The sequence below is a fragment of the Ammospiza nelsoni genome, chromosome 6 (assembly GCF_027579445.1).
Source record: "Ammospiza nelsoni isolate bAmmNel1 chromosome 6, bAmmNel1.pri, whole genome shotgun sequence".
Classification (NCBI taxonomy): domain Eukaryota; kingdom Metazoa; phylum Chordata; class Aves; order Passeriformes; family Passerellidae; genus Ammospiza; species Ammospiza nelsoni.
In genome coordinates, this window is record NC_080638.1 from 58660682 (window position 1) to 58673418 (window position 12737).

Below are 12737 nucleotides of genomic sequence, written 5' to 3' on the forward strand. Positions count from 1 at the left end.
GAGTTATTTCACAATTCCTTCTCTTCTCCCTGTGCTACATGACACCAGCTGAGGCCAGCACTCAAGAGAGAACAGCACCTGCATGTTCAGAAAATGCCAGCCTGGCTCCCCATGTCAAACCATGCAGTGACTCTTTGCAAATCTTGCTTGTAACTAATTTCTCCCTGAGCTAAGAGGGTATCCACTGGTGAGAATAACTCACATTTATCTCCACAGTGAGAGAAACATAAAGGAGCATTTTGATGGTGTCTTCTACACTACCAGCTTTAGCTTCCTGTGATCCTGTAGCCTTGTAGCCTTTTCTATCACTGCCAGAATTATTTCAAAACAGAAACCTTTAATAACTTAGCAAATTAAGGCCTGACACTCAGCACAATGGCATTTCCCTCCTTGGCTTGTGAGAACATTGAATCAGGTCCTTTTCAAAATTTCAGAGGTGGCTGTGCTCACCACTGGCACAGTTCTGCTGTGTGAGTAAATCCAGGGAACAGCCACAGTGAGAAATGCTCCTGTCCCCATGCACTCCCTGATTTGGGATCCAGATCAACTAACAGGCAACAGGAGACAGAGTGGCTTGATGAGATTTTCATCTCCCAGCTGCTACAAAAGGAGGAATAATGTAATGAAATGGAAACTTTCACAAGCTGAATTTGCCAGGGCTTCTGTAGCAGAGAAGGGAGCAGAGAGCAACAAGCAAAGCAGTGACAAAAGGTCAAACTGGAAGGACCTCTGATATGAGTCAAGAATTAAACAGTGAGCACAGAGTCCTCTAGAGAATTAAAATAAGTATTTTACATTTGGGAAAGAGAGGAAATGGGAGGAGAGGGGGGAGAAAGGGGGATCTTAGTTGCTGTTTCACTTACTTGAGGGGATAAAAAAGAACAAGTTGTCTCCACTTGGAATTGAAGTGCTCTCACCTCTTCAAAGAGGAACCTAATTGGGACCTTTATGCTCTCATGTTCTTATTTCTCTCATCCACAAAACCTTGCTCTTAGTTTCACCAATTTGACCCAAGGCACAATGACTCATCACAGCAAAAGGCTGGACAGCAGCTTTGGGTTTTTTCCAAAGACCTAAATAAACCCTACTCCATCAATTGACCAAGGACAGCACCACAGTAAACCTCTCACTGAAGGCTGTGTGTTGCCTTGGCAACCTGTCTGATCTCCACTGCTCCAGGGACTGGAAATGTGCTGCCAACAGGATAATTTAGCTAATCAAACCAAATCTCTTAATATTTAGATGATTTCCCATCTGCGGAGAGTGGGCTAGGTGCCAATGGAAAGCAGGGCACCCTCTGAACACAGCCCTGGCTCCTCCTTGACCTGTTATTTGTTGGGTCTTTGTAGGCCACAGACATCTCCTGGCAGGTACCAAAGGAGCAGAAAGGTGATAAGAGACCACAACCTCACACCTGCACTCAGCACATCCAGGTACGGTGCCAGACCCTCACAGTATCCATGCCTCAACCCCTGACCTTGGGAATTAAAGTGAATTCTCCAATATTGGCATCACACACCCCCTTGGTGCTGCTTGCTTTGAGCCTTCTGAAGCTGCTCCATCCCTTTTCCAGCTCCCATTAAATACATCCAGGCAGCAGCAGTGGCAGACTGCTGACCAAAATGAAAAGGAGAGACAAGCATGTGCCTCTCAATCTTCCTTGATCAGGGGCTGCTGCAGTCAAACTGCAGCACAGAACACCTGCTTTTTTCTAAAACTTCTAATTGGCAGGGCTAAAGGAGCAGCTTTGGTAGCTAATTTTGTCTTCAAAGCATGACCAGCCATTGATTTTTATTTTTTCCAAGGAATAGCCAGGTCAACCTTTATAAAGTTCCCCTTAAAGGTTTCTGGCCCCTGCATTTAAGCCCAGCAACAAATCCAGATGATCAGTCTGGCATTTAGCAAACCAAGGGGACATAAAAAGAGACATGAGCAGCAGTGGGGAGAAAGAAGTGTTCCACAGTCCTGCAGAGACAAGAAATTCTGTGTGGTGCTGATAAGATTCACACCCATGAACAACTAAACCAGTTTCCATCTAACAACCACCAGAGCTACATCACCTAAGGTGGCCTGAATGTGACCTTTCCATGTTATTTCCAAAATAAATCAGTGTTTGGGCAGCAGATGTAGCTTTGGCATTCAGGTTCTCCTTTCCTCCCTGGATCATTCTTTACAGCACCTCGGAGGACACGAATCCACAACTCTCCAAACCCAAAAGCCACAGATCCTGCATAGCTGTGCCGAGAAACCCTGATGAAGGAGGAATGATGAGGAGGACTCCATTGATACCAGAAGGCTAATTAATTATTTTATTATACTATATTATTCTATACTTCTAAAACTGAACTTGCCAAGTACTCAATTCTGCACACACTGCTCTGAATCTCATGATTGTCAGCCAACAGTCCCAATACACACACCTGATAGGCCAAGGAAACAAAACCAAAACCCATCACTTTGGGTAAACCATCTCCATATTGCATTCTACTTCTGCACAAACACAGGCACAGCAAATGATAAGAATTGTGTTTTCTTTCTCTGTGGTTCAGAGAATGTGAATCCCAGAAATATTCTTGAGAAGAATTATGCCTTGCTTTTCTCTGTGAAGAGAAATGTGGCTACAATCCTGCATGGAACTTCATTCCACACAGGTTATTTGCTGCCAAGTTAACTTCTGGTGTAGTTACAATTGGGATGAGGGATCCTCAGGTGGTTTTTGAGCTGGTACAGAGGATGTAGAGGATGTCTTCACAGCAGAAGCTGCTCCACCACAGCTTTCTGGGACCTTCCTGAGAACAAAATACTAGCCACCAGCCTCAGGCTCTGGCTTTTGAGGAGCAGGATGGAGGAATTGTTGGCATTTAACAGAGAGGCCTGAAGCAGAAGGCTGCTGCTCATAAAGCAGGGTGTGATTTCAAAGAGAGAGAGTGTTGTGGAAGATTTCTAGGCCTGATATGGACCAAGCGACCCACACCCTGAGAAAATATGTTCTAACAATAACAAAAGCCATTAAACAAATGCCTGTGGGGGGAGAAAAATTGTCAGCAGTTTCTAGAGTCATGCATTGAGTTGAGCAATTACTGCCACCTTTTACCATGGCCCTGGGAACATTTCTCATGTTTCTCTCTCCACATGGGTATAAGCCAGTTACTAGGGCTGCATGGAGAAAGGAAGGAACTTAAATCATTGCTCAGCTAACCCAGGGCTCTGTGACAAAGGGGAGGCAATGAAATCCTGCAGGCACAAGGAAGAGGGAAGCAGAGCTCATTTTAAATGGCCTGGAGAACAGCTCATTCCCTGTGTGTGCCTTCCCAGTTCATTCTTTTCTAGTCCAGGCACTCCTCAGTTTTACTGAACCTGAGTTCAGCCAAAAACTGGAAAGCTCAGCCAAACTGAATGAAAGATGAACTCTGGTACTTATGCCTGAAATATCTGTCTCTACAGGACATGGAAAACCAAAAGGAGAGTGGCCACTGATTTAGTGGGGAGCAGGAACAATCTCAGAGAAAACAGCTGTTGTAAGTCACCCTCCATAATTCCCGTGTAAAAACAACATGCAGGGCAGGACCCCAGCACTTCAAAACCTGGGAAGGGGCTTTCTCCAGATGGAAGGGCCTTCTCCAGATGCAAGCAGCCACAAAGTTGTTTCAGAGGTTTCATTTGCATTAACAGGTTTCAAAGCATCTACCCAGAGTTCCTTTCTAGCAAAAGCTGTGATGTCCAGCTGTTCTCAGGGATAAATGGAGAGCTGTGCCACTTCAGAGCCAGGAGGAAGGAAGAGGGGAGGCAGATAGAGCAGCTCTTAGCCAGAGCAGATGCAATGGAGATGGACTAAAATAGATTCTGTGCACTCCAAGGGCTTCTGCAGCACCGAGGCTCCAGCCCACGTGAGCAAACATCCACACACACACTCTGCAGAACACTTGACATGAAGGACCACAGGAATAAAGTGCAGCCTGTACCTGGGATATTTTCAGCCTCACTGAGCCAAGCTATGGAATCTATTTACTATTTTATTGGAATCCCTTCAGCTGTTTTGTCCCCCAGACACCATTAAGTTCCTTTTTTTCTCTGAACCTCAGTCACAAACACCTGCAAGCACCCATGGCTTCCCTTGCACAGCAATCAGGTGTGCCCTCTGCTTAACAGGAATGCAAATACTTTGCACTTTTGTTACTCATTATGGATCTAGAATTACAGTCTACTACTGCCTTAAAATAAAATCTGGAATAACAGCAGGAAACAGAACAATGTCAAAGTAGAAAACAGAAGAAAAGGCTTACTCCTATTTAATTCCTTGCCATTTCCAAGGTCTTTGTATTTTAAGAAAGCCAAAGCAGCATGCAAATCCAAAGTTAGAAGTGAGGGTAGCATAGGATTTTCGTTTCAAACTGCAATTATCTCAAAAGTAACAAACTAGGGAAGCTGTCTTCTCACCAAGAAACAGCCCCAAAGCACTCCAAACACGAGACTTACCTAATCACACTTACATAAAGCAGCAAGATGAGTCAAACCAGAAATGGAATTTCCCAAGAAAGCTTTAAAATATGTTGTTTATGAGAAAAGTCTTCATGGGACAGTCTGCTAAATCCTTAGAATCTGTAGTACTCACACAAGCTTGGCAAAGCTGAAGAGAGGCACAGTCCTGAGTTTGAGAAACAAGAGTGGTGCTGGTGTTCTTGCCCTTTTCTCTGCATGTGCTTGTTGATTTAACACCCCAAGGAAGAAGGAACTCTGCTGGTTGGTAAACATGTGACAGCCACCAAAGGAATGTGAGCCAGGGAAATGAGATAAAGCAGCCTATGCCACTTCCTAAAGGGGATATTTAAATACTACTGCCTCACCTTATGAGTGCTAGGTCTTTATTCAAACAGTTATCTTGCTAACAAATTTACCTAAAAAAAAAAAATTGTAATTCATTTATCAGGAAATTGGAAGTGATTTTCTCTCCTGCACAGAGATACCATTTATTACTTGGGCTTAAATTCACAGTCTGGTAATAAGTATTTTGGATCCACTTTGGAAATGTACCTTTCCCATCCTGGATTCTCACAGATTTGCAGTAAAAGGGTCAAGTAAGGATCATTCATCCAAAGCAAAGGGAGCAGCCTGCCCCTGGCCCTTGCCATGCTCAGCCAGTCATTGCTCCCCTGAGTTCTGCTCACTCACCCTGGGGCCAGACCCTGCTCCATCTCTGGGGCATCCCAGGCTGGAAGGGCAAAGCTGGGCCAGCAGCTCTGTGCTTCCCAATGGGTTTTTACACAGAGGTATAAGCTGGGTTTGGAGCAAAAGGTGTAGACACAGCATTGATCCCAGTGCAGCCCTTGTTAACCTTAATTTTGAGGAAGGCTCTGTGTAAGCCTCATATACCATGACAGCACATTATCTGTCTTCCCTCTCCACACAACTGCTACTTTGAATGTAATTTTGAATCCCAGCATGAGAAGGGTCATTTTCCTCCAACATTCAGGGCAAATCTCTCTTCAGTCTCTGCCTGCAAAAGGTCTCTCTGTAGTGAAACTGAAGCTCTTCCCAACAATTCATTTATTGCTGTAAAAAAATTGTTTCCAGCTTCTAGAATACCTGATGCTCCTCAAAAACAGCATGGAAAAGTGATAAAATAAAACCACACACCTGAATCCAGCTGCTCACAATGCTCAAAACATGAGAAAGGGTGGGGAAGGTGGACAGAAAATGAGGGGAAGGAAGGGAGCACACAGAGGTGGCTGCTCACAACCAAAAGGCTCCTGGCCTCACTGCCTGCAGCAATTTATAAGCTGGCTCTAATCTGCTCTCAGCAGTGTCTTGCCTTTCTAAGGCAAAATGCTCCCTGAAGCAATTTTCTGCAGGTGTTCCTAATGCAGCTCTTTTTTCCCCCAAAAAAAAAGGAAAAAGAAAAGGTGTTCTGATGATCTTGTTGCTAAAAGCTGTTGCCTGGCCCATCCCCCAAAAGCAGTCCAGACTGGCATCTTCAAAATAAAGCTTTTTAGAAAGAGCTCAAGAGGAGGAAGAAAAGTCCTTGTTGGGCAGACCTCAATCCCTTGGACTTGCATGAGTCTGGCCATGCAGAATCCCAATGGATCCCAGCTGGAGAGGGTCAGGTTCCCTGGGCAGAGCTCTGGTGAGGAGCCACATGTGCCTCCAGCAGGGCTGTGCCCAGACTCTCAGGCTGTCCCCTGTCCCCATGGTGACACTCAGGCCTGGCTGATGAGCCAGAGCAGGAGGTGATGGCCATGGAGTTGTTATTGGTGCTAATAATGTCTGTTATTGGTGCTATAATGCCCGAATCTGGGAAGAATAATTGGCATCTGGCTCCATGATACCAGAAGGCTAATTAATTACTTTATTATACTATAACTGTATTGCACTAACCAGAGCTATCACTAACTAACTAAAAAACTTGTGACTATCTGCCCAAGAATCCCAACACCCACACATGGATCCAATTGGTCAATAAATCCAAAACACCATCACCAGAATCCAACCAAGAAATTACCTTGGGTAAACAATCTCCAGAACACATTCCACATGGGCACAAACACAGGAGCAGCAAATGACATAATTGTTCAGATCATTCTTTTCTCTGCTTATCTCACAGCTTCTCTCTGTTCAGAGGACATGTGAATATCACAAGTTGTGGCTGAAAAAATACGTGGGAAACACCAAATCTTGTTATGTCAGACTCATCACTGGAGCCAGATGAGTGAGCCACTCCATCCATCCATTGCCCAGGAGCCTTGAGTGAGCCACTTCATCCATCCATCAGTTGTCTAGGAGGTTTATGTGAGCCACTTTCATCCACCCATTGCCCAGGAGATTTGTGTGATCTGCTAAGCCAAGGGGAAATTGCCCTGCTGATTTAGAATGAAGATGAGCAGAGCCAGGCTGCCTGCACAGCTGGGCACACATGTCTGTGGGTGCCTCATTCCCTGTATTTCCAATGCTGCATGACTGAAAATAAATGTTCAAATAGAAACTCCAGAAGGGAGGCTATGAAATGAGTTGCCAAAGAGAAAATAAGGCCTCAAGTCCAATAAGGCTTGCCCAGGTTTACTGCACCAGAGTAGTTGCTTACTCTAGACTTCTTCCCAATGATTGTTTTGTTATTCCCTTACTTTTGAATTCTTCCCTTTTCAACTTTCTCTGGAGCCCCTAACATGTTTTCTGTGGAAATAAGATGCTTACCCTCTTCCATTCAAATTTCTCCAGAATTAATCAGGAGTCATGAATTCATCAGGTCACATTTATGGAAGGAAATGAGAGACCATACAAGTCTCCCACTCATGTGCTCAGCTGCCCTTCTTCATCTCCCACATCAAGTTCTTACTCTCCTTTATTCTTGAAACCTTCCTTTACGAAGTTGCAATGTGGAAAAAAATGTAATCCAGAAATAATAGCACAACAATGTTAAGAGAATAAACTCTCATCCTTGTCACCTCAACACTGCCCTTTCTGTGGTTGTTTTTATCCTGAACTGTTGTGCTAAAAGAGCTAGAGCACAATTGGCAGGAATTCAAACACATTTTCAGATGTAGTCAGTTTTTATTATTCTTTGTCAACCACCAGCTAAACTGTAGATATACTCCCTTTATGTCCCACTAAATGTCAAGCTGGTATTTTTAAAACCCAGGAAATGTATTTCACATAAACCTTTACACCATTATTCCAAAGATCAAGCATCCTCTCACCTGGGAGCCACTGGAATGGCTGTTCCCCCAGCAGCAGGATGTGTTTCTGGCTTGGCCAAGCACTGAGATCCCTCTCAGGCATCTCCTGTCCTGAGTCTGGATGAGAGATCAACCCTGACACAGCCCAGTTATGCCAAGAGTTTTAATGCTGGTGTGGCTGATTTAATTCCCTCGTAGAGCAGCAGCCATGGGATACCTGCTACCGACCTGATATTTAGCAGGCACCATTCTCATTGTAGCTCTTTGCAAAACAATTATTGCTGGAGCATTTTCTGGAGGTAAACTTGGCTGAACAAAGCATGAATGAGCAGGGAAGGCAGGATGGCAATAAAACTGCACACAAGCAGCAGCAACTCACACTTCTACTTTGTTCAGTACATTAAGCCTTCCTCAACATTCTCTAGACTTGCAAAAAAACCAAATACATCTACTGCTTGAACTTTAGGTCCAGTTATTCTCCCTTCTCAGTCCCAAGTCTTATTCAAAATAAATATAGGAGTAAAGAGCAAACTGCATGCAACAGAGTCAGGTCTCTGAGTCAGGAGCCCCAAAACTAGAAAAGCTTATGAAACAGAGCTCAGGGGAGTGAACTCCTCCTGCCAAGGCATGAATGTCTGAGTGAAACATCTCTGGCACATCTTGCTGAGGTCAGACAGGGTCTCCCAATACTCCACTCCTCTGGGCCAGCTGGAAGGAATGTGCCTGTGCTGGATGGGTGTGGAGGCAGAAATATTTGCACAGCACATTTCTGGCCAAGTCATATTCACCTGCTGGCAGGTACAGGTGACAAAGCCCTAAAGTCCAGAGGAGGAGGAAACTGCCTTAGCAGAAGCAGTGTTTCAATTAAACATTTGTATGGGCACCACAGCATTTCCTCACTAAAATTTCCATGAAGCAGCACAGACCAAGTGCCTGAAACCACACTCGAAAATTAACTGAAATGAGCCATTAGCCACAAACAAAAGGGTTAGCTTCACCTAGAGTCCAAAATACCAACAAAATCCACATGGCCACTAAGCCTGTAGTAGAGAAATCTGACCTGGCTTGAAGTGTGCAAAAAAAGTAATTGTAGATTATCAAGCAGTGATTTGGTCAAATAATTCCCCTGTGGCTATTCTAGTAGGTCCTGCCTGATGGCCAGGCACTCACTGTCCTGTGTTTCTGTACACATCACAAATGGATTTTTAGATCCAATTCTGACTTTCACCCCAGGCTTGGACCTCATAGCTCACTTATTCCAATCAAACAGTTTCCCACTAATTTAACAACCTCTGAAATGCATCTAAGAGGTCCTGTTCACAGGAATTTACAGAAGTTTCAGGAGAACCTCAGGGTCTCTCTCACAACCTGCATTTATTCTGCTGGTGGGAAGAAGGAAAGCCTGGAGCAGCACTCAGTTTAGTGAGGATACCCAGGAATTACAAATTCCTGGCAAATCAGCCCCTAAAAACAAAGCAAGCAGACAGGCCAATTCAAACTCCACATGAGGTGGATTTCCAAAAAAATGTCAGTGTACACAAGGGTGGTTCAAGTCTACTTAGAGACTTGAAAATGAGTGGCAAGGATTTTGACTTTCAGATTTAAACTGAGTGATTTATTTTTTTATATATATAAAAAGAAAAATTCAGCATTAAAAGAGATTGACAGAAATGCAATCAAAACTATTGCAGTTGCAAAGGAGATGAAAGAAGGCTGGAATTCCCCAGGAAAAAGGTAGGTTTTGATAAATGATAAAAAAATATGATAAAAAATGATAAAAAAATCAAGATAGTAATGATAAAAAAAATTCAAGAAAGAAATTATCACTGCTCTTCACCTTACAGCCAGTCACAAACTGCTGTGTCAACATCAAGCTAAACAGAAACACTGTAAATTACACAAGACCAGCTTGCAAGCAAGAATATGGACAAGAACAGACCTAAATCTCCAAAAATGCAAACAAAGTCACAGGCAATGGCTGTATTTAGATCAGGAGCCCAACAGGAACACAAATACTGAGTCAGCACGTGGGTTAAAGCAATGTAGCTTGAGAGATGGGACAAACAGAGCTGGAATACAGCAAAAGCCACCACTCCACCATGGAGAGTGATACAAGAGGGAAATGCCCTCCTGACAGCTCTCTTGACAGACATGAGGGAGACAGACCCAAATACCCCAGGAATTGAAAAACAAAAAGAGGAACCAGCAAACAGCAACATGTGCACCAACTGGGAACATCACCAAATAAGAGGAAAATGCCTCCAGAGTGACTTTAGCTAATTAGAGCCCTTGCCTTGTACAAACACTGCAGCCTAATCCCAGCCACACTGATAAGCAGCAGTGTCAGGCTGGAGGAAAAGGAGCAGCTGCTCCAATACACAGTGAAACCATTTGGGGATGCAAGAGCAAGCACAGGCAGCCAAGAAGGAGCTCAAAGAACCAGGACTGTCATTGCAAACCTCTGATATGGCACAAGCACTGTCACCTGTCCATGCTCTGCACTCCTGAAGGGCAGCCAGGGATCTGCCTGGGGCACACCCTGGGTGCTGGAGCTCTGGATGCTGAGAATTTGAGACTTTCTGTGCTGACAGACTCTGATTCCCAGGAGAGTACTGCATTTGACCTGAGGCCATGGAGAAGGCTTCAAAAATTGAGTGATAGCACTGGGATTGTGGGTGTGTAGTTTGACCAGAAGTGTGTAATATCACAGGGTGGAAAACTTAGAATTTGGGGGCTTCAAATATAGTAATATATATGGAGCAAGATGGAGGTTTTAGGATGGTGGCTCCTTCTTCTTCACCTTTTTCTTCATGGGTTTGGGTCATATTGTGTGATTGGACAGAAAAGTCCAAATTGTGGGACACAAGGGATTAGTTACTGGGTTAAAAGTGAAAATAATTTAGGTGTCATTTCTTAATTGGACAGTTTAGCCTTAAAGGACCTTATAACAAGAGATAGTGAGGCATTTTGTGCCTTGTTGGTGAAAGACTGCAGAACTCACTGCTGTGAGACTGTAACATGGATAAGAAAAAATAAACATCTAAGCCTGAACATGAACTATTGTCTCAAGTGCCTTCAATCCCAGTCTCAACAGAGGCAGAAAAAAGAAGTATAAAACTGGCACCTGGGGTGCTGGGGAAAGGAGGATGCCAACCCAGCCCAGCTCCAGCCTGCTCTGAACAAGACAGGAAGAGAGCAGGGAAATAAATACCTAAACAATGGATTTTAAAGAACAGTTCTCAAAAACTTTCAGGAATGCTGAAGAAAGACTCAGATGCATTGGGGAATGTTCACACCCCAGAAAACACAGGGAGTCCTCGTGGCAGTCATATTTTCTGAAAAAATCCCTTCGCCCAGGATTTTTCTCCTGGGAAGCTGAGAAGCCTCAGAGAAAAAGGAAAACAATTCTTATCTCATTTGCTTCTCCTGTGTTGTACTCACATGTGGAATGTGTTTGGAGATTGTTTACCCACAGGTGATTGTTTAATTGGATTTCTGTGAGTTGTTTTGACTCTCTGGCCAATCAGGGCCAAGCTGTGTCAGGACTCTGGGAAGAGTCACAGGTTTTCATTATTATCTTTTTAGCATTCTGTAAGTATCCTTTCTGAATTCTTTAGTATAGTATGGTTTAGTATTCTTTAATATAATATAGTATCATAAAATAATAAATTAGCCTTCTGAGAACACAGAGTCAGATTCATCATTCCTTCCTTCATCTGGGGGGAACCCAAATACAATAAGTCCTCACTTTAGAGAGAGACCAACTACTCTTCCAGAGCTGGTGCAACTCCTCTTATATTGAGCTGGTGCAATATTATTATCCAACAGCATTGAAAAGAAAATAAAACAGTGAAAAGACAGCCACAAGACTAATACTGCAGAAAAACATGCAGGGGGGATTCACCACCAGTTGCACAGGTAGTTCAATTCAGGATTTGACTGGAAGACAAACAAAGGTTGTATTTTCAGTGCTAGCAACATGCTTTAGGTCATTGAAATGACAGAAAGGTCTTTGAGAGAAAGCCAAGCAAAGCAGGCAGCTTCAGCAATACAAGCACCAAGGATCATAAACAACGAACACAGCAGAGGTGAATGTGTCTGAGCTCCAAATATCAAACAATATGGAAGCAATGGAAAAAGTCAGCTGATGATATCCAGGGTGGTGAGAAAAGGAACTAAAATAAAGTTGGGGTACCTTAAGAGACAGCCAACATTGCCCACAGCAATTTGGTTTATTTAATTGAGTTAACACTGGTAAATAAGAGGTTTGAACATTTGTTAGAAGAAAGGGAACAGATGTGGTTTTCTGGAGCATCAGAAAAACTCGGCATCAACCAAACAAGAAAAGTGCAGTTTGCTTACCCCCTTCCTGCATAAAAATGAAGTCAGAATAAAGCTCAGAGGACCAGCAGAGAGCTCATAAATAGGCCTGGATGGAGAAAAAGAAAAAACAATTACCCCCATGTCACTCCTGACAGGATTTCAGCAGTGGCTTTGTTGCCCTTGGGATGGTGCCACAGTCTCCAGCTGCATCCCTGCACTGCCCTTTGCTTCAAAACACCCCAGCACAAAACACACTCACTTAAATGAGTTTGGCTATGCAGGAGGAGCAAGTGCTTGCTGATGTTTATTCTGCTTTAATTTCATCTTATTTCACAGTGCATCTTCAATTTAAAGCTCTTAATAGATGTCAGTCAACATCACTGAACAGCTGTTAACTGCTGCAGCTTGGCAAATGAGAACTCAGCTCAAAAATCAGGTCCTACATTCCAGCAGTATCAAACTTCAGAAGTTATCTAGATCAAAATTAAGTGCATTGAAAAAAAATACTTTTAAACACTGAAAAATAGGTTTAAACTCTCTTGTTTAGCCAATCAGTTTTCAAGGTATTTAAATCCAAGGAAAGAGGACAGATTTCAGCTAAATTTTAATACCGTGGTCAAACTCCTTAGTTTAACTAGTTAAAGGAGCTACAAAGCTTAGTTTTTAAATTACCATTTAATGTAGCTAAGTAAAGGAATTTTTATTATGTTTCAGAGATTATAGTAATTGAAGTTTACAGTAAATTCA

At 43.3% G+C, this 12737-nt stretch overlaps 1 protein-coding gene across 1 annotated transcript in view; it reads right to left on the reverse strand.

Annotated features, from left to right (window-relative positions):
* The window catches only part of SYT16 (synaptotagmin 16), a 72634-nt gene extending 60170 nt beyond the window's left edge, over window positions 1-12464 (reverse strand). Inside the window, exons 1-2 of the mRNA XM_059474806.1 lie at window positions 12250-12464; window positions 12030-12096 (exon numbers count right to left, since the gene is read on the reverse strand). The gene's annotated coding sequence lies outside the window, so the exon portion shown is untranslated. The remainder of the gene's footprint in view (window positions 1-12029; window positions 12097-12249) is intronic.
* Between the last annotated feature and the right edge of the window lie 273 nt (window positions 12465-12737).